The sequence below is a fragment of the Talpa occidentalis genome, unplaced genomic scaffold (genome assembly GCF_014898055.3).
Source record: "Talpa occidentalis isolate TD23 unplaced genomic scaffold, MPIMG_talOcc4v2.1 talOcc4.2, whole genome shotgun sequence".
Taxonomy (NCBI): Eukaryota; Metazoa; Chordata; class Mammalia; order Eulipotyphla; family Talpidae; genus Talpa; species Talpa occidentalis.
The window spans coordinates 79565417-79585681 of NW_023602073.1; the positions used below are offsets into that span (position 1 = coordinate 79565417).

Here is a 20265-nt window from a genome sequence, read left to right on the forward strand (position 1 = left end):
CTCTGCTGCCGCCCGCTGCTCCCCTCAGCAGTGTACTTCGGTCCTTCTACCTGCTCTGCTCCCTGCTCTGGCTCGGTGAATTCTCTCACCCTCCCGCAATTCTGACTGTACCCAGTGCATGTATAAACAAACAAACAAACAAATAAATAAAACATGCCTCTATAAAAAAAAAAAAAGAAAAGAAAAGAAATGGGGCATAGGCCACAGGTGTGGAGGCAGTGAGAGGATTCACCAGTGACAGAGTGGGGAGCAGAACAGGTAGATCTACTGAAACACACTGCTGAGGGGAGCAGCAGGGGAGACAGGAGAGGTCTGCTGAGCCATCAGGATTAGCACCCTGGTTGGGGATTGAACTCATACCGCAGTGGCTGGCAACTGCTTGACAGCACTGAGACTTTAACCCCTGTACCACTAGGGAGGCCCCTAGATGAGTTTTCACCCAACCTCTGCAGGGATTGTTGGAGGGCAATAGGCAAAGAGTTAAAGGAAGTGCAAACGTGATGAAAGACTAATAAATAGAAAAAGTGTGATAATAATTTTTTCATTCATTACTTATCACAAATGTGAAAGGACAGGCCAGAAGATCAGAACTGTTGGAATCTATCATTACTCCCAGAGGACTTGAAACCAAACAGGAATTTTGAAATTTAATATATTGACCTAATTAAAAAAATAGCAACTGCTACTAATTGAGGGTAAATCATTCTACTGCTTGATGAACAAAATAAACTGCAGTCTAGGTCATTCACTTGTTTCATTCTATGTTGTCAGGCCACATGAGTTTTAATTCCCTCCTATAGTATACTCTTATATAAGTAGTAGTACTGAAGCTTGAATTAAATATGGATGCATATATAAGTCATTCAATTGACAAGACGTTTAGTGTTTTTAATTGTCAATTTTCACTTAATATGTAATTGGAAATCTTGGATTAAAATCCAGGATTCTTAGATTAAAACTCCAACATTTCCCACTACAGTTTGATTATCAGTCAATACTGATAAAAGAAATGATTTTATACTATTATGTGATACAATTGATTTGCTAATATTAAATATCTAGAAAAATGATTTTTAGAAAATTAGCTACTTTCATTTTGCACTGAAGGTGCAAAACTGTGCAAAATTAAATTTTATGATTAAATGCACCTGAAAATAACATGCATATTTAACACTGAAATTCACATAAAAAGGTTTTGATAAGACTAATTTCTCAATGGCTAAGAGATTAAATTTGAGTTACAAATTACCTCTTTAAGAATTCAGTTGTGGGTACTGCAAGTTATAAAATATAAATTCATATAAGTAGTGTATATCTGAATATGCATATTAATAAGTTAAAATTATGACTTTCTTAGAACTAAACATTCTATATGATCATGTGCTTTTCACATATGTTAATAATAGCATAAACTTCTGGAATTAAAAATCCTGATATTCATTCATTCATTTATTTATTTATTTATTAAAAGGATTTATTTATTTATTTATTTATTTATTTATTTATTTATTTATTTATGCAAGAACCAGGCCACAGGCCAGATATGAGGGAGGGTGAGAGGATTCACCGGAGACAGAGAAGGGAACAGAAAAGGCACACTGACGAAATACACTGCTGAGGGGAGCAGTGGGCAAGACAAGAGAGGTCTGCTGTGCCATGTGGGACCCTCACCAGCTGGGATAGAACCAGCACTGCAGAGGCTGTGAACGGCTTCACAGCGTGGCGTTCAACTGCCTGCGCCACATGAGGAGGCCCATAAAAAAAATCCTGATATTTAAAGAATAAACAAGTATGTCTGATCCTAATCTATGAACAAAGCAAACTATTAGATAGTAGGATGTCATCAATGATTATGTGAAATAAGGTATCAATGTAAAGAACTAAGAATTTAATGGAGGATGTAAATTATAAAGCAAGCAACATGACTGATTTGACAATGAGCAAAACAATAGCAGAGCACCATGGGAATATGTAGCAGGGCATTTAATACAGTCTAGGAAACAAGGATAAGTATGGATGATGAAAAGAAATTACCTTGGAACATTACCAAGGGATTCACAAACTGGGAGAAAATCTCATTCAAAAATTTTTGAGATGATTCTGATAGTGGATAGCTTTGAAGAAGTTAAAATAATAGTTGAGCATCTAAGTGTAGAGGGAAAAGAAGCTATGATGCAAGCTAAATTCTTGATTTAGAGATTCTATCAAGAAAGGGCAGGCATTGTCAGTAAAGAAATTTGTCTTCTATCTTATGGAATGGAGATCCTGCTTGAAAATTTTATATAGAACATTAACAATAGCACATATTATTTTAATGTCAACAGTTTGGTTACAGGGTGAGGAATGTGTTAGTGAGTATAACTAGATTTGTGGAGGAGGCAGTAGTTCTCATTGAGTTAAAAGATAGTGATGGCCTGATCAATGGAGGCAACAGAAATATAGCAGTAAGAAATATCAAAATGGTAGAAATTACAAGATCTTAAAGACTGTGGACTCAAAGAAAAAAAGCAAAACAAAACAGGAGAACCAGGTGAAGAAACAAGATGTCAAGGACAGAGAGAAATATCTGCATCACTCATATACAAAATGAACGAACTTCATGAAGTATCGAGACATTCCCACATCCCCAGCTCTCAACTATTCTTGAGGATGAATATCCAATCCAGTCCTACTAGCAGATATGTATGCTGTATAGGCAGGAGCATTCCCTCAGGGAAGTATCAGGAGAGAAGAGAACTCCCCAGAATGGCTGTATCACAGACACTGGTGTCAGAGTGGAATTCAACCCCAGAATTGTTTCCTGGATTCATGCTTCTCTCCTGAACACAAAAATTCTTCTGGGGACTTGGTATATATGCCAAGACACAGTGGATGTTACTCTATTCCTATCTGACCTCTTTTTGTTCCCCAAAGCCTCAGGGGCCCTCAAGCCCCTCCATGGTACCCTTTGGCCTTCACTATGAGCTGCTCACATCAGGGCCAGTTCTTGTGGACTGGTGAGTCAAGCTGGCATTCCTTTGTTGGCCCTCTCTGGGTTTTCTGGTCTCCTCTTCTTTCCTAAGGAGGGGGGGGGGTCTTATCCACTTGACATTTCCCTTAGAGAAGCCTTGCCCTATAGTTCCCTCCCCATTCCAAGAGAGCCCCGGAAATGGGAAAGTCTTGACCAAAGAGGAATGTGAAGGGCACTCTAGGCAGGACAGACATTCATGACCTTGGCTGTGGAGTAACCCTGAGAAAGCAAATCAGAGTGGCTGAGAGATTATTATTGTCTTTCAGTGATAGTGATGTGGGTGCCTTTCCTAGGGGTTGGGTGGGGCGACAACAGGTGTGGGAGGAGATAGGTACCTTCTGGAGACCTTTGCTACAACTCTTTTTTCTAACTGCATGGATTCACCATTGCATTTTATAAATGGAAACCGGAAATGAGCAATGCTATATTGGATGTTTCCTCTTTCAATAAATAAAGTATTGAGATATCAGTGGCATATCAATGAGAGAAAGTAGTGGGATTCTGAACATATTACTGTAAATCTGATCTTATTAATCACGTATTTTTATATTTCAATATGCATACTAAGGAGTAGGAAGAACGTTTTAGAATGGGAAAGACTTGATATTGTTTAAAACATAAGGAAGGAACACATGGGTAATAATGCAGAAGAAAGAAGATATGTGACAATATAGTGCAGAGTAGAAAGAAACAAAGATTACTGTAGTCCACTAAGGTTGTGTTTGGTAGAAGAAAGCAAAATAATTCATCTAGTGGGTTTCTCCATTTTCTCTATGAAATAGGAGGTTAGTGGGAGAAATGTTGAGTTTGGAGGAAAGAAGAGAACGAATAATACTGGAAATAAAGATTAAGAGAATGTTAATTAGGAAAAATACAAGGATCAGTAGAAAATATTGAAAGACCTTTATGGTGGTGAATCACAAATCTACCATAGCATCCACCTTCACAGGTGCATTATTTCCCCAGTAGCCTAGTAGAAAAAGATACAATGAAAAATTAGGTAGTAAATGGGCTTAGACAAACAGTCACCAATTTATTTCCATGTAAAAATGCTAGGATGCAAATTACATTTGCATTGAAGCAGAATTAGGCCTGTGTGACATTTTTAGACTAGCTGCAGATGTGAGTTTGCATTACTGCGTGGTTAATCCCGTGCTTCTCAGAATTCTCTGGATCCCTAATTATTGTGCATTTATATTTTCTATGATAAAATGACTTGATACATTGCATTTCCGTCTCAAGAAAATTTGAATAAATGAAAATAGAAGCAAAAAAAAAAAGAACTGTGAAAACCTCTTTGAGGTCAATTTGCATCTATATATGCTGGGTACAAAATGTTTTGGATTTTGTAAGAAATAAGGTTAATATAAATACCACAGATGGATAAATTTGAATAAAGAGTTGTAATTTAGATGCATAAGGTAAATCTAATGGAGTGTAACATAGTTCTTTGTTTTTTTAAGATTATCACATTTATTTTTGTTTCTTGAAAGAAATATACATTTTTGTTTGTATCATATTTTATTGAAGTAACATTAATTTACAACATTGTACATAATTTAGGGATATAGATTCAAACCTCCTCAGATGTACATTACCACACAACATCTACCACTAAAGCATCCTTTATCCTTCATCATGGTCCTTCCAGCCTTTTCTGTCTATGGCCCACAGTCCCTTTCTGGTAATCTCAATTCTACAATAAGATTTCTAGGGTTTACTTGGATGTAGTTTTGTATTACAGTATTTGCCTTTCTATTCCTGTCTTATTTTGCTTACTAAAATATTATGTTGTATGCAAATTGAAATATTTCATCTTTTACTTTTAATAGTTGCCTAGTATTTCATTTTTTAATCTATTCTTCTCTTATAAAAGACTCTTAAAATCTTACACAAAGGAGCATACCAAATGGCATTCTGATCCTTTCTAAACATACTTACATATGTTCATAGAGTGTTTAAGTTTTGAACTCAGGAATCAATTTCATACCACCTGATAATTGACATTTATAATTTCTTAATTCAAGAACTCTAAAAACCAGGGACTGAATTTCTATGAGGGAGCCACTGTTAGCATTGTGCATAATTATAACATAACTTCAGAACAATGTCACCAGAATAATAGTTCACAGAAAGACCCTGAATAATTATAGATGATGTGTGATATAGTGCTTTTACATTAGATGTGTAATTAGGTTACTCTAACATAACCCAAATTAGATTCAGAAGTTAATAAAGCATGAATAACAATTCTCTCATTCACAAATACAAATCACATAAATGAACTTTAAAAAGTAAGGAAATATATTCAAGCAAACAAATTGTACATAAGCAAAGAATGATTTGAATATAATGTGCCTATCATAGTCTTTGCTTTAGAGTAGGCATTCAATGAAAGATAGCTGAGTGAGGCTTAGAAATAACATATGTAACTCATTTACATTGCGCTCAAGACACAGTATCATGAACTGTGGAAGTTTTAATGAGTTTGTAGTTAATTCTATACACCAACCATCTTTTATTTTTCACCTCGTTATGAAGTGTATTCTATATAGCATATAGCTTTTTATTTTTCTAAAATATATTATTATAGATTATAATTATGTTATATATTATAAATTATGAAACATACATAGAGAGGCAAATTGGAAATGTAGGAGCTAAAAGGAACAGATATAAAAATTCTAGTATTTTGTGTCTGACCTCTAGAAAGTTCAAAACACATATCAGATACCACAGATTGGATTGAGATTGCAGGAGGGGAATGAAAATGTGTGTTTTAAAAACACCAAGATAGCTACCATAAGCATAGAGGATACAGATTGTAGCAGGGAGTGCAGAAAAGGGCAAAATGGTAAATTTTAAAATTAAAGCTAGACAGAAGCAATAGAAAAGAGACAGACAATTTAGGAAGAAAAATACTCTAAACATGGTTACTAATAGGATATGAGATTCAACAAAGTATGTAAAGGATGTCAGACATAGAATTCCGAAGAACAATAATGTTCAAAGATAGGTAAGGAAAATATCTAAATAAAATCTGCATTTTATTGAGGAAAACAAAAGAGAAAAAGGCCACTAGAATTTGCATATAGTTGGTACTTATATGGATTATGGTGTAGGTTACTGAATGCAAAGAGTATAATGCAGTTTAACAAAAACAATAGCAATAGAAAGGTTAGAGTGATAGTGTTTTCAAAAATTTATTTATATATATTTTACATCATTGTTCAATTTCAAACAATGTCTGCTTGCCCTCCCACCTCAGGTGTAGTCCCCATAGAATTTCCTTCACCAATGCACCTGTGCACCATCACCTCAGTCCCCTGTGCTCCTCCCTCCCTCTATATGATCCCTAGAGTGAGATAGTGGTTTTATAGAGGTTAAGGAGAAAAATCAAATGTAGTGAACTCTTGGGGGAAAAAAAATCTATGGATAAAAGGAGAGTAAATTCTCCACGCAAATTAAAATCTCATTTTTGATATCAGTCCTACATGAAGCTATGTTTAAGCTCAAAACTATAAGTTGGGTATCCCTTCCAAAGTGTTTTCACATAGTAATACACCCCAAAATGCCTTTTAAACTGAAAATAATGTGAAAATGCACCTTCATTCTATTCCCTGGAAATAATTTTATTTCTATCCATCACCATTATATAATTCTACAATGAAGAAACATTCAAGAATGAGAGAATATAGGAAATGTGTATGGGTCAGTGATTTTATGATATAGAATGAGCCACAAGACTGGGTTTAGGAATGAAGTATGTTATGGGATTAGATTTGGGAAAGGAATAATGTTAGAATCTCACCTTACTCTTCTTTATTTACTTGTGAATAGAAAACTTTTTATGGTGACATACTTGAATGACTTGGTATTGAATTCAGTCTCTCGTATTTTTCACTTTTTACTGCACATGCACAATAATAGGTCCCCAAATTGTAAATGTCTATTATTAAAGAGAACTTATATAATAGAAAGTAGAATTTGTTGACTGTGGAATAAAATAGGTTTACTGTAAGTGCCCTAGACAAGAAACAACTTGCAGTAGTATTACTGTACATGTATGTCCCAGTATCTTCTTTTGGATGTGTATCCTTGTATACAGTCTGAAGAATTAGAACATTAGTATCATTCTTTCCATTTTATAGGTGATTAAAACCAGAGTTTAAATTATTACATCAAGGTTTAATTATTCAACTCTTTTAAGATCATGTGTCATATCCTGATTGAGATGCATATATTGATTGAGAACATATATTTTTCTAGAATATCTTATAGTTAAAAGACAAAAAATACATACATTTAAGGAAATCATCTAAATTATGTTGTTTGCCATCATCTAGTTATTGTATAATATCAGTGTTGAAAATAGTAATGGGAATGGAGAGAAAATATTGATGCATTGTAATTCAAGTGCAGAATTGGTGATGCTTGGTAACTGAATGTGGAATATAAAAGAACCATCATTCTAAGGACCACCATTATAGTTAATATTATGGATTTTTATATTAAATTTTCTGTGTTGTGCTTAAATTTCATCAAAATATTTTATTATATACATGATATTGTGAGAAGTTATAGAAATTACCACTGATATATAAAAATACACTCATAAAAATCAGAAATTATTTAGTAATTCTCTAGTATTACCATTTAAAATTGTATCTGCAAAACTAACATGATCTAGAGGTTGAAAATATTAATGTTAAACATAAAATGGTAATATATTATCAACATACCTATAGTATAGCAATATGATTGCTTGTTTTAAGGAAACATAAGTGATTTAATAAAATATAACTTTGGATAAATTATACCTAATCTTATAACTCCTTTGTCTCTATATTTAATTCAGAATGCTACCTTATATATTCTTTATCTCTTTTATTCAAGTTAAGTTTTGAAACTTCCTTTACATTGTCTTATATTTTTTAGTTTGTATAAAAATGTACTTGATTAAATAGTGATGTTTCACTGAAATTTACATATTTGATATATATAAAAAGAGAAGACATATGTATTATCTATCTATCTATCTATCTATCTATCTATCTATCTATCTATCTATCTATTTATCTATCTATCTATCTATCTAGAGATAGCTACATAGCTTGACTTATAGCCAAAATGTTTTCAGAGTTGAAATGAATACTTCTCATTTCGGGTAACAATTAATACTTCTCATTTCAGATATCAACCCTGGTTTTCTAAAATGTATTCCTTGGAAATGTTAAACACCATAAGAGTTGTACACTTTCCTGAATCTTTTAGTATCTATTAGAGATATAATTATCTCTTGATGAGGTCTTGGATAAATGGTTTTTAAGTGTCACATAATCTGCTGGGGGGAACCACATTCTTTGAGATTCTGAATGTCAAGACAAGCAATAAGTATCCTTAGTGAACAAGTCATTGACCTGCTGAGGATCAAAGGCAACCCTTTCTCTAGTTATTTTTTAAAATCTGAACTGGAAAAAAATAAGATCAAGAAAATCTCTTTTATAACATTCCCACCTCTTTGGATAAAATAAAACTTGTTAATTACAGTTTTGAAAACCAAATAGGACTACAGAATTTGGGATATTTACTCTTAACCTGAAAAAGTGTCCCTATTGGCAAAGTCACAGATACTAACGCAAAATGGCTCTTACCGGTTAAATGTTTTAAGGAAATTAAAGGGAACATAAACCCCTGTCAAGAAAGGAGAAAAGTAGAAGCCACAGGAAAGCTAGTGGAAAAAAAGGAAACAAACTGAAAAGACATTGTGTTAGCTAAAAGAAAGAAAGTAGAACACAGAGACACAACAAGCAAAGATAAAATTACAGACTTCAGACCATTATGCACAATCCTAACATTTTCAAAACAAATTATTTATTTAAGTGACAAAATTGTTGGTCCTCCCTGGTAGCCTACTGGTTAAGTCTCAGCATTATCACCTCTATGGCCAGTGACTTAACCCATCAGATATGGCCCATCAGATCTCTCCTGTCTCATCTGTTGTTCCCATTAGCAGTGCATTTCTGTAGATCTGTCTGTTCTGTTCCCCACTCTGTCAGTGAATCCTCTCACCTTCCACAACTCTGGCCTACTTCTATGTTCAAAAAAATTAAAAAAAAAAAAAAAAAAAAAAAAAAAAAAAAAACAAGGTCAGTCTTAGTGGTATCTCTGCACATCAATGCAAACATAAAAATTAAAAATTAAAAAAAATAGTGACAAAAATGTGAAAAAATTATGTCATATATTTTCTTCTTATTTGTAAAGCTATAAAAACTGCAGTTCCTAACTTCTCTTTTGTTCTCTTCTTACTTCATTACAATTTGACAGTGTTTACATAGAATCTCATTTTTAGTTTTAGTGTTCATTTTGCTTAGTGTTCTCTGAGCCCCCAGGATATGTGGTTGTTTGTCATTAATTTTGAAAAGTTATGAGCCATAATTTTTTCACTTATTCTTTCTTCTGATTACTTAAAAATATATGGCAACTTTAGAAACTGTCCCACAGGTCTTTGATTTTGAACTTTTTCCCCATAATTTTTCTTTTTGCATTTTAATTTGGGAAGTTTCCATTTATATATTTTCTCATCTTCTAAGCTGAGAACCTAGATGTGATCTACTAAAGAACCTATCAAAGACAATTTTTTTTTATATTACTGCATGCTTTTGATTTCTAGCATTTCTTGTATTTCTTCTGAGTTTTCATCTGCCTATATTCTGCATATGTTTTTATATTAGAATTCTATGTTTTTCATGACTATTTTAATTCTCTGTATAATTACATCTGTGCTATATCTGAGTTTGTTTCTGAAGCTTGATGTATATCTGTTTTTATTTGTTTTTTTTTATTTGTTTTTTTGGTATACACTACAGTTTTTTTGTTGAAACTCAAACAAATTGTATTCAGCACATAGACCTTTAAGTATGAGACTTTATATTAATTTGAATAGGATTTGGACTTTAGTGTTTACTACACATATAAGTGCCTAAGACTTCAAATTTATTTAGTGTATTTATTTTTGTTCTCTCTTGACATTGGACTTTCTAAATACTCCTCCACAAAGAATGTCTACATTTTGTGGCACATTCTGTTGTAGTCAACTGTTATTACATTAAAGTCTAGCTGGTTGGTAGTAGGTTGGAAGGGGAGGACAAGCATTTCATAATCTTCCAATCAAAAGTTCATTCTCAGTGGGTCTGTCTTTCTACACTGTGACGTTTACAAGCTCTCTTCCTATATTCATTTTGATGCAAAAGGAAGGCTAGAGGAGGCTCAAGTGTGAGGAATCTCCTTCCTATAGCTGAAGCACATGATCCTAATAAATTTTTTCTCCTTCAGAGTAAACTTTTGTTATAAAGAAGATCTGGATTTCAAATGAATTCCTCAACCTCTCTCCCTTCCCTTCCCGGGTACCAAGGAAATCATCTTCAGATTTTATAGTAAGAATTTGGTGGATATCCTGAAGGTAAAGCCCATAACCATGGGCAGGCCCTCCTAAGACTTTAGTTTGCCAGGAATTTCTCCTCCTCACATTAGCCCAAACTCAGTCTAGAGAAATTCATTAAAAGTACCATATTAAATGACCGTGATGCTATTTGTTTTTTCCTCCAGATTTTTCCTCCTTCTGTTCAGAGTAAGAGATCTCTACTATTGTCATCTACTCAAGCATGCCAGATTCCAAGAAGGCATTTGCCCTCAGTTTTCTGGTGTGTCGAAAAAAAGTTACTGACTTTCATTTGTCTCAGCTTTATGTTGCTGTAAGGCTGGGAATGACAGTTCCCAAGTTCTTTATATATAAGAGCTATAACTCAAAGTCTACAATGAATTTTATATTGATTTTTATTGGATTTTCACATATATCGGTGGCTATCTACTATGTAAGGGAAGGATGTTGTATATTCCCAATATGAGCTCTACTGAGTAGTATTTCAGTACGTGAATACATCACAATCTGTTTATCGATTCACTTGTTGATGTTGTGTTGTTTTAGGTATTTTTTTGTTGTTTTCAGGTATTTTCTAATAAAATTAAAACTGCTATAAATATTAAGTATAAGTATTTGTGGGAACAAACATTTCTTTTTCTTAATCATATTTAACTACATAGGAAATAAACGGATATGTCATATGGCTAGTTTATGTATGAATTTTGAGAAATTCCAAATGTTTTCCAAAGCTGTTTGATGATTATAAACATCTATAAGCAGTTTTTTTTTTTTAAATTCAAATTATTTCAAGTCATCGCCAACATTTAGTTTGGTTAGACTTTTTAATTTTAGTTATTCTAACACATTTTTCATTGTGGTTTAGTGACTAATGATTTTGAGCATCTTTTCAATGCTCATTTGTCACCTGCCTATGCTCTCTGGTAAAACATCCATTCAAACTTCTTGTTTAGTTTTAATAGGATGATGATAATGATGATGATGATTTTAGAATTTTGAGAATATTTTACATATTCTATATTAAAATCCTCCACTGAATATAGGTCTATGACTTAAATTTTACCCTCTTAAGATTATCTTTGTTTCTTTATTATCAACATTGAAATCTATTGGATTGGGAGATAAAAACCTTCCCTGTATCTGAAGCCTGATTCTGAAGTATTTTTTCTTATGATATCATATCCTCTTTAAATCTCAAGTTGTCAGGCACTACATACTCTTCTCTCCATTTTGCTGTTTAAATTTCCATTTTTTTAAGAGTTGAACTACTTCTATCTTTTTTTTTTTTTTTTTTTAGTAGGTGGCTCTGTGGCTTTATTTTTTTACATTTTTTGTTTGTTTCAACTGGCTTCCATAGGTACTTAATCTGACACTAGCAGTGTTCTGTTAGTGAGGTAAGGTATAGGGGGGAGCATGGAGGTGACCAGTATGGGAAACATGATGGGGTGTTTGATTCCACTTGTAACACTTTTATATCCTTACTCTCCTAGGTACCATATGATATACTTGGTAGTCAATCCACTCTCAGTGACTCACATAGGTACCAAGGGGTGACGGAGGGTGAGAATATTCAATAGTATTATACTTTGCTGGGCTCCTGGCCAGTTAAGAGCAATGAAGCTCCTTAGCTACAGCTCTCTGTTTCTCTTGTTTTATTCTGTTGCCTCCATGCATTTATCTGTACCCTCCTTCCATCATACCTATAATCAGGTCTCTTCAGCTACTAGCGGCTACCCCCTCTAGTATAGCCTGTGTTGTGATCTGATTTGCAGGGGGTGCGAAGATTCACCATGTGCTGTGCAATTCTCTCAGTGGTGTCTCTTTCTAGGTAATGTTAATTATTCCTCTTAGAAGCAAGAAACAATCCCTATTTCCACCTTGGGGTAGCAATGGTTAAGTATTATATTTTACATTGCAACTTTTATTTTGATATTGTTGATCAAATTTATTATATTTTTCCCGAGACCTCATGAACTAAATAAAAAATCCCTGTCAATATGGTGCAATAGAGCAAGTAATCCCTTTTTTATTTGCTTATGTTTCACCCCCTGTAGGTTTCCATCTTGGAACTCTGTAATCTGGTCTGACTTCTTCCCAGATGGAAGCCCAGCTGTTCTTCTGGAAATTCTTCCCAGTGTCATGCTGCCTACTTCTTTTGCCACATTTTTCTGTTGTATCCTTGTTTCCAGGAACATATGTATAATTTTTTGATATGAGCCCTTACTCTGGCAGAGATTATTTTTCAGTAGGTTTCTTTTCTTTTGGGGGGGGGTAGAATTTCCTTTCTTTTTTTAAATTTATTTTTTTATTTTTTCAATAGGTTTCTAATAATAAATAGGAGATGTAAAAAAACCCGATATGTCAGAAAATATTATTAAATTCGCAATTTTGACTAATTTTTGACTGAGTGCAATGATTGGAGACCACATTCCCGAAGGAAAGGCATTGCATCATTTCCCTCTTTTTTTGATGAAAATTCTAATATTCTTTTTTCAATCTTTTGTATATTACCTTTCTATTAGTTCTATTGCTTCTTTTCCTCACAAACACTATTCTCTAATATTCTAAATTTTTCATTGATAATACAGGAAGTGCATCACTTGTCATTCATTTATCTGTATCGAAGTAAGCTGTACTTGCATGCGTGTGCACACTTGTGTTGTTGGTGTTGCCAACATAGAAACTTAGGTCTTATAATTATAAAATAGTATCAGTCAAGGCAATTATTTCAATTACTAGTTTCTTTATTTCATTGAGAAATGTGGTTTAAATAACATTTGATGGTACACCTGCTATTCTCCATTTGCCTCCTATTCTCTCTGAGGCTGAACTTCAGAACATTCATTGACTGTACTTAAAATACTTCAAAGCTATTTTTTAAGATTTGTAAATAATATAAATTACCTTCAAATTCCTTAAGTATATGTGTTTAAATTCTTACCTACAAATATTTAATTACAGCCTGGTAGTCCTGTACAGAAACTGACAAACATTAACTAGACTATTCTACTTAATATTTATCTTTATTCAGTAAGAATATATTATGCATGATAGTACTTAAAAGTGATGTAGGAAAATTACACATTTGTGTGCACTCATAATAATGGTATATGAGTTTATTTTCTCTTCGAGAGAGAAACTTGTCTACGATTACTATATAAATACTTTTATTTTAAACCAGAAAAAATTACAAATTTAAACCACTTTTTTCCATGGCATGCTTACTACATACTTGTGATTTGAGTGTATACGTGTATGATAGGTGTAACTGTGCCCTATAGCCATTACACTTTAATAAGAAAGAGATTGACTAACGCTTGTTACAATTAAGAGGTATACTATTAAGATGAAAAAAGTATTATTCTAAGCATCGAAATTCAGATTTGAATATTCATCATTTTATGATCTAGAATTAACAAAACTAACCATATATTTAACTGCTTTACTTTCCATCTATGTTTTATCACATAATCATGTAGTCAAAGTTATTATAATTTGTTATATTTCATGGAAACCAGATGTCATAATGTAGATTAAGACAATGTCTTTTAATTGCAGTTTCAATCTTCCCAAGTAGGTATTATTTTCCAGTCTAAAGATAAGCAGAATTGGTGTCATAAAGATTAAATAAACCCTTAAAGATAATACAGTTCATATGTGATAAGCTAAGGATTCAAAATCACTTAATAAGACACCGGTCACCTTCAGCTTTCCCTGGCAAACTTATGCATTAGGACTTCACATTATTTATCACTTCTTATAGATTAAAATATGAGGAAATTATTATATTATAGATAATTTCAACTGTAAGAATTTTTAGTCAATATTCTGAAAGTTCTGAGAAGCAAATCTTAACAATACCTATATCTATATTTTATCTGCATCTACATCACATTCCCTAGCACACAGTAAGATTGAAATATATAGAGTGGCTACTAGAAGATCAGGAAGAGAAAATTAAGGGAGAAAAAAGAATTAAAGGGAATTAATGGAAGAAAATAAGGAATTAAAGGAAGAAAAAAGGGATAAGGTAGAAGGATACTAGAACTAGTAAATGAGGAATATATATATATATATTTAATATATATATATATATTTAATATATATATATATATTAAAACCTCTAGTACAGTTCTGGCACATACTAGACCCGCAATTAAATTCTGTAAAATGTGACAGAATTTGCACTCCACTGCAAATATGAGGACATCTTCTGTGTACAGACCAACATAGTCTATATGTGAAAGAACATTATATTCCATGTAAATATAATTCTAAGCAACTATGCCTGTGGTTAGATAAAGGTTACTGCTAATCCCCACAGTCATTAATGCACTTTTAAGCATAGTGGTTTTAAGATTCCCTAGCAATGTGACCTTAACAATGAAGAGAGAAATTGTGGCATGTAAACAACTCTCAGTAGTTTCACTTAGGATTAGGACTGATAAAAATGCATTGGAAGCACAAATGGTGATTTATATTTCAGAAAAATTAGTAAAGAAATAGGAAAATGTCAATCACAGTATTGAATGAAATAATTCCTTAAAAATATCAGAATTGGGCCTCCCTGGTAGCGTAAGGGTTAAGACGAACCTATGAAGCTATCTGCAGCCACTGCAGCATGAGTTCGATCCCCTGGCTGGCCAGAGAACAACCTGCATGGCACAGCAGGCCTCTACTGACTCACCCGCTGTATATATACTGCTCCCCTCAGCAGTATACTTTGGTCATTCTGCTTTTGATTCCCCACTATGTCTTTGGTGGATCCTCTCACCACCCACACCTCTGGCCTGTACCCCAGCTCTTGTATGCATAAATAAATAAATCTTTAAAAAAAAGATATCAGAATAAGAGTTAACCTTTTAGGGGTTAATAACCAAAATATGCAGACAATTCATAAAACTCAAAAACAATAACCCAACTTAAAAATGGGTAGAAGAGGGCCTCCCCGGTGGCGCAGCGGTTGAGCGCTCGGTTGCGAAGCTGCCCGCGGCCTCTGCGGCGCCGGTTCGATCCCCGGCTGCTCCCCGGCCACCAGAGGAGGGTCCCACATGGCGCGCAGACCTCCCCTGCCGCCCGCTGCTCCCCTCAGCAGTGTACTTCGGTCCTTCTGCCTGCTCTGCTCCCCACTCTGGCTCTGGTGAATTCTCTCACCCTCCCGCGCTTCTGACTGTACCCAGTGCATGTATAAACAAAACAAACAAACAAATAAATAAATAAATAAACATGCCTCTATAAAAAAAAAAAAATGGGTAGAAGAGCTGCAAAGACATTTTATCAAAGAAGCTAAAGGATGAACAACAGACAGACAAAAAGATGCTCTACATCACTATCATTAGGAAAATGCAAATCAAAGGACATAATTTCACCTCACACTGGTTAGACTATCTATTATCAAAATGTCAAGAAATAATAAATGTTGATGAGAAAAGAAACTCTCACCAAAATTTGTAGGAATGTAAATTAGTGTAGGAAATATGGAAACTAGTATTGAGATTATTCAAAATTTATAAAATAGAACTATCATATGATCCACTAATCTCACTTCTGGAGAGGTGAGAATTTACAATCCTAGAAAATATGAAAATGCTAAGTAATAAATACATATGCAGCCACACATTCATTGCTGTACTGTCACAGAGCCAATCTATGAAAACATTCCAAGTGCCCAGTTATGAATGAATGGACAAAGAAGATGAAAACAGAAATAATTGTACATTGTATTATTTAAAAAAATATATTTATTTATACAAGCACTGGGTACAGTCAGAATCTCAGGAGGAGGGTGAGAGAATTCACCAGAGACAGAGTGGGGAACAGAACAGACAGACTGACGAAATACACTGCTGAGGGGAGCAGCGGACACGGCAGGAGAGGTCTGTTGCTCAACTGCTGCACCACCAGGGGAGGCCGTGTGCATTGTATTCTTAATAGTCATTTTCATTTCCTGAGACATAGTTAATAATAACAGTCTATAAGAAAGGTTTTATTTTTTTTCCCTCAAAAAAAAGATAATCCTGTTTTTGTAAGAATTAAAGTTGGTATTTCTAATGCTACAGAAATTTATCACTTTCAGGTCTTTAAAAATGAATCAGTTTTGGTTAAAGTCTGTACTAATAAAGTCAAATGTATCTGGCAGTCTATATAAAAAGTCTACATTAAGGAAAACAACACAATTTGCTTAAGGATAATTATATAATTAAGTATCACTATTTTGGAAGAAAATAACTAATTAGCTGATCTTACACTATCCAAGACCTTTAATCTTTTTAGTTGTTGTTAGTATGGTTTAGACAGAAAGTGAACCCCCCCCCCTCAAATTAATATACTGATATTCTAATCCCCAATGTGACGGGATTTGGAAGTATGGAGTTTAGAAGGTAATTAGATTTACAGGAAGTTATGAGAGTGGAGCCTCAATGATGGGACTACAAAAAGAAAGAGACTAGAACCTCTGCCACCTGTCAATATGTGTAAGGGCATAGCAAGAAGGCAGGCATCAGCAAATCAAGACGAAGCCCTCACAGACACTAAATCTGCCCACACCTTGATCTTGGACTTCTCAGTTTCTAGAACTGTGAGAAATGTTTGTTGTTAGGTCTCCAAATCTTCAATATTTTGTTATAATAGTCCAAACTTACTAAAACATAGTACGAATGCAGTGACAATTAAGGATTGTAGACATAAATTTATTTAATGCTAAAATACCCCAAGTGTACTCAAACTATGTCAGGACAGAGATTCTAATCTCCAATTCACCAAAATATTCCATTTTAGTATTTCCTTGACAAATAATAAATGATTACATATGTGTGTAAACACACACACACATATACAGATATGTGTATGTATGTGTGTGTAAGTATATATAAATAATAAATTGACAAAACAATGAATGAATGATAATTTCACTCATTAAATGAGTTTTTCAGAATTTGAAGGAAATTTCCATTCATATTTTTTTTACAAAATTCTAGGTTTAAAATATTCATAAAAATCCAATCACATTTCATTTTATACTTTTACTATCACTTAAAAAATTTCTAATAAAAAAACCCTATGAATTAAGAAGTATAAATCCACCATCTCAGCTTTTGATCTTACTATATTTGATCTATTCATCTTAATTTTATAGAATGATGTTCAGGTAAAGTGAAAATTAAAATCTACCTCTTTGACCTATGCGAGGAGTTGTATGATACTCTATGAAATAACTTTATCATAACTATAAATTAAATGAGAAATTAATAAAAATATTTTTAGGAATAGTTTTTAATTTCTAAGTACAAACATCTCAAAATGCATGCAAGCACAGATATTTTAAGACTTTCTATCTTTGCATCTAAACTATAGGCTAACTTTTATTATTAATTTGCATATTCCACATGAATAATTCAATCTTCTCTGTAAGAATACTGAATATGAATTTCATTTAATTATATCTTTCTTGTATACATATTTTTAACACACCTTTTGTGCAGGTGTGCTGCAAAACTTAATGAATTATAACATTTTTATAGTAATTGAACTTTTCACATTCTATCACTAATTCTGTTTTTAACCTTTCCCTAGATCTTCTAGTAATGAAAAAGTTTTGTGTAATTTTAAAGCATAATGTTTCAGAAAATACCAAAACGTGAAAATCAAAGTTAAATCTTTGATATCTTATTTTAACATTGGATATCATTTCAATATAGATATTTTATATCTATATTGCTATATTGAATGCTGACTATATCTAAGAATTATTTGTATATCTAAATACAAATGGAATTTGCAAGCACAGATTAACAAAATGGGGAAAATTAACACTTGTGATGTCATATGATATATCAAAACACAAGACTAGTCGTTCATATAAGATTTTTTACATAGTAGATATATATAACTAGATGGTAGATGGACACAATTATATAGGTAAATCAGGAACAGCATCTAAATAGAGAATGAGTTTTCCATTATGAGAAGTTTGCCAAAATAGTCTGAAGGATTGTTCCTCACAGATGCTGAGAGAAATTACTTCAATGGACATTAAGTTAACTTGGTCTCTTCTAAGAGCCTTCAAATTCTAGCACAATAAAAACAGCACAATACAAATCTAGCACGACATATAGATCAAATGGTCTTTGATCTCCCTCCATAATTGATGCACCCAGTTCTTTGGTAATATGAGAATTTGCCTCTCAAACTCCACTAGGAAACTTTTTGTGTACCTATGAATATGAGAAAATTGGTAGCTACTTATCTAGTAGATGAAGATAAACTCTTACATAAATAACTTAATTTTCTTTGTGTTTCCTTTTCAATATTACAGTAACAATTTCTACCTAGTACACAAGGTTAAGAAAAATAAATAACTTGGGCATATTTAGAAACTAAAATGTTTCATAAATATACAATGAAACTACAAGACTGCAAAACCAAAGGGTGGTGACATTTCTTTATAGTCTACTCTTATCTGCTGTCCAAACTAATTAAAATACCTTGCTTATAAGTGCTTAATGGTTATTAGTGAGTGAATTAATAAATCCATGCCAGCTCTCTGTTTTCTTATAAAAAAATATTTTAGGTGATAAATTCTACATTGGGAAACAGTTTGTTATTGTCAAGAAGCCCACTGCTGACTGAAATTTAGCTTTTCTTTTTTGTCGTAAGTTACTGACAACTTAGCCCTTAAAATTATTGCAATTTTATTTTATATCTACTAATTACAATAATGCCTGCTGGATTAACAAGTTTAAAAATGAAATGACTACATTGCTACATCTTTATTTGCCACCCATAATTCTTTGGCTACACTTTTCTCTTGAAACTTCAGCTGGTTTTATGTACAGAATATCTCGTTGCTTCTAGTTTCACGTGGTATAAGATACAAAATCAATTACCAAGAACCCTAGCACTTGGTGGCATTCCAGGCATCTTGTAGAAACATTGACAAATATAATCAAAATACCTTATTAGCTTCTAAATTTCTTCTCAATGTGCCTTCAATGGGCAGGTAAAGTCAGAGTTTGACTGTGAAACCTGCCCTATAATATAAGGAAACAAGATGGTTCTTCTGTTCCTTCTCAGATTTCACTTTTAATACATCATTCTATGTGTGCCTTATATCAAGTCCCTTTCAGGAACCTGTATTAAAATTATTGTTAAATAAATTGTCCTACTAAGCAAACCGTGAGTATGATTTCTGGAATCAAGGTTTTTTTCCTTGTTTGAAGTCTATAGAAATCATATTGTTGAGGAAAAGTGGAGTGCAAATAACTCCTGACAGGTAAGCATGCAGAGATATAATTACCACAATTTTTACCTGAGGTAAGTGGAAAGAAATATGACTAAAAGGGGAGGCTTTGGGTAATTATTTAACTATTTGGTATGAGGACAATGGTTATTTTAAGGATTAAGGCTTCTTTAGGTGCCATAAAAGACAGGAAAAAAAAAAAAATAGAAGAGCCACTTGTCAGCTTAAGACATGATCTAAAAGAGAGATGGCTCTATGGTCTTTTACAATAACAAAGAGATTAAAATTGACCCAAAATGTGAGTAAACATGGGAAAACTGCAAAGCAGAGTAAATGAGATATCTTAACAGCTATCCATCCTATGATAAAAAGTGACCTCATTAGGGGTTCCCCTGGTGGTACAAGGGGTTAAGACCCGGCACTGTGATGCTATCTGCAGCCTCCGCAGCACAAATTTGATCTCTGGCCAGGGAGGTGACCCACATGGCACAGCAGACCTCTCCTGACTTGCTTGCTGCAAGTCAATCCACCTGTTCAAAGTCAGTCCACCTGTTCTGTTCCCCATTCTGTATCTTG

General features: G+C 33.3%; 1 pseudogene; it reads right to left on the minus strand.

The window, feature by feature from the left end:
- The window catches only part of LOC119251453 (protein eyes shut homolog), a 97522-nt pseudogene extending 84930 nt beyond the window's left edge, over window positions 1-12592 (minus strand).
- Between the last annotated feature and the right edge of the window lie 7673 nt (window positions 12593-20265).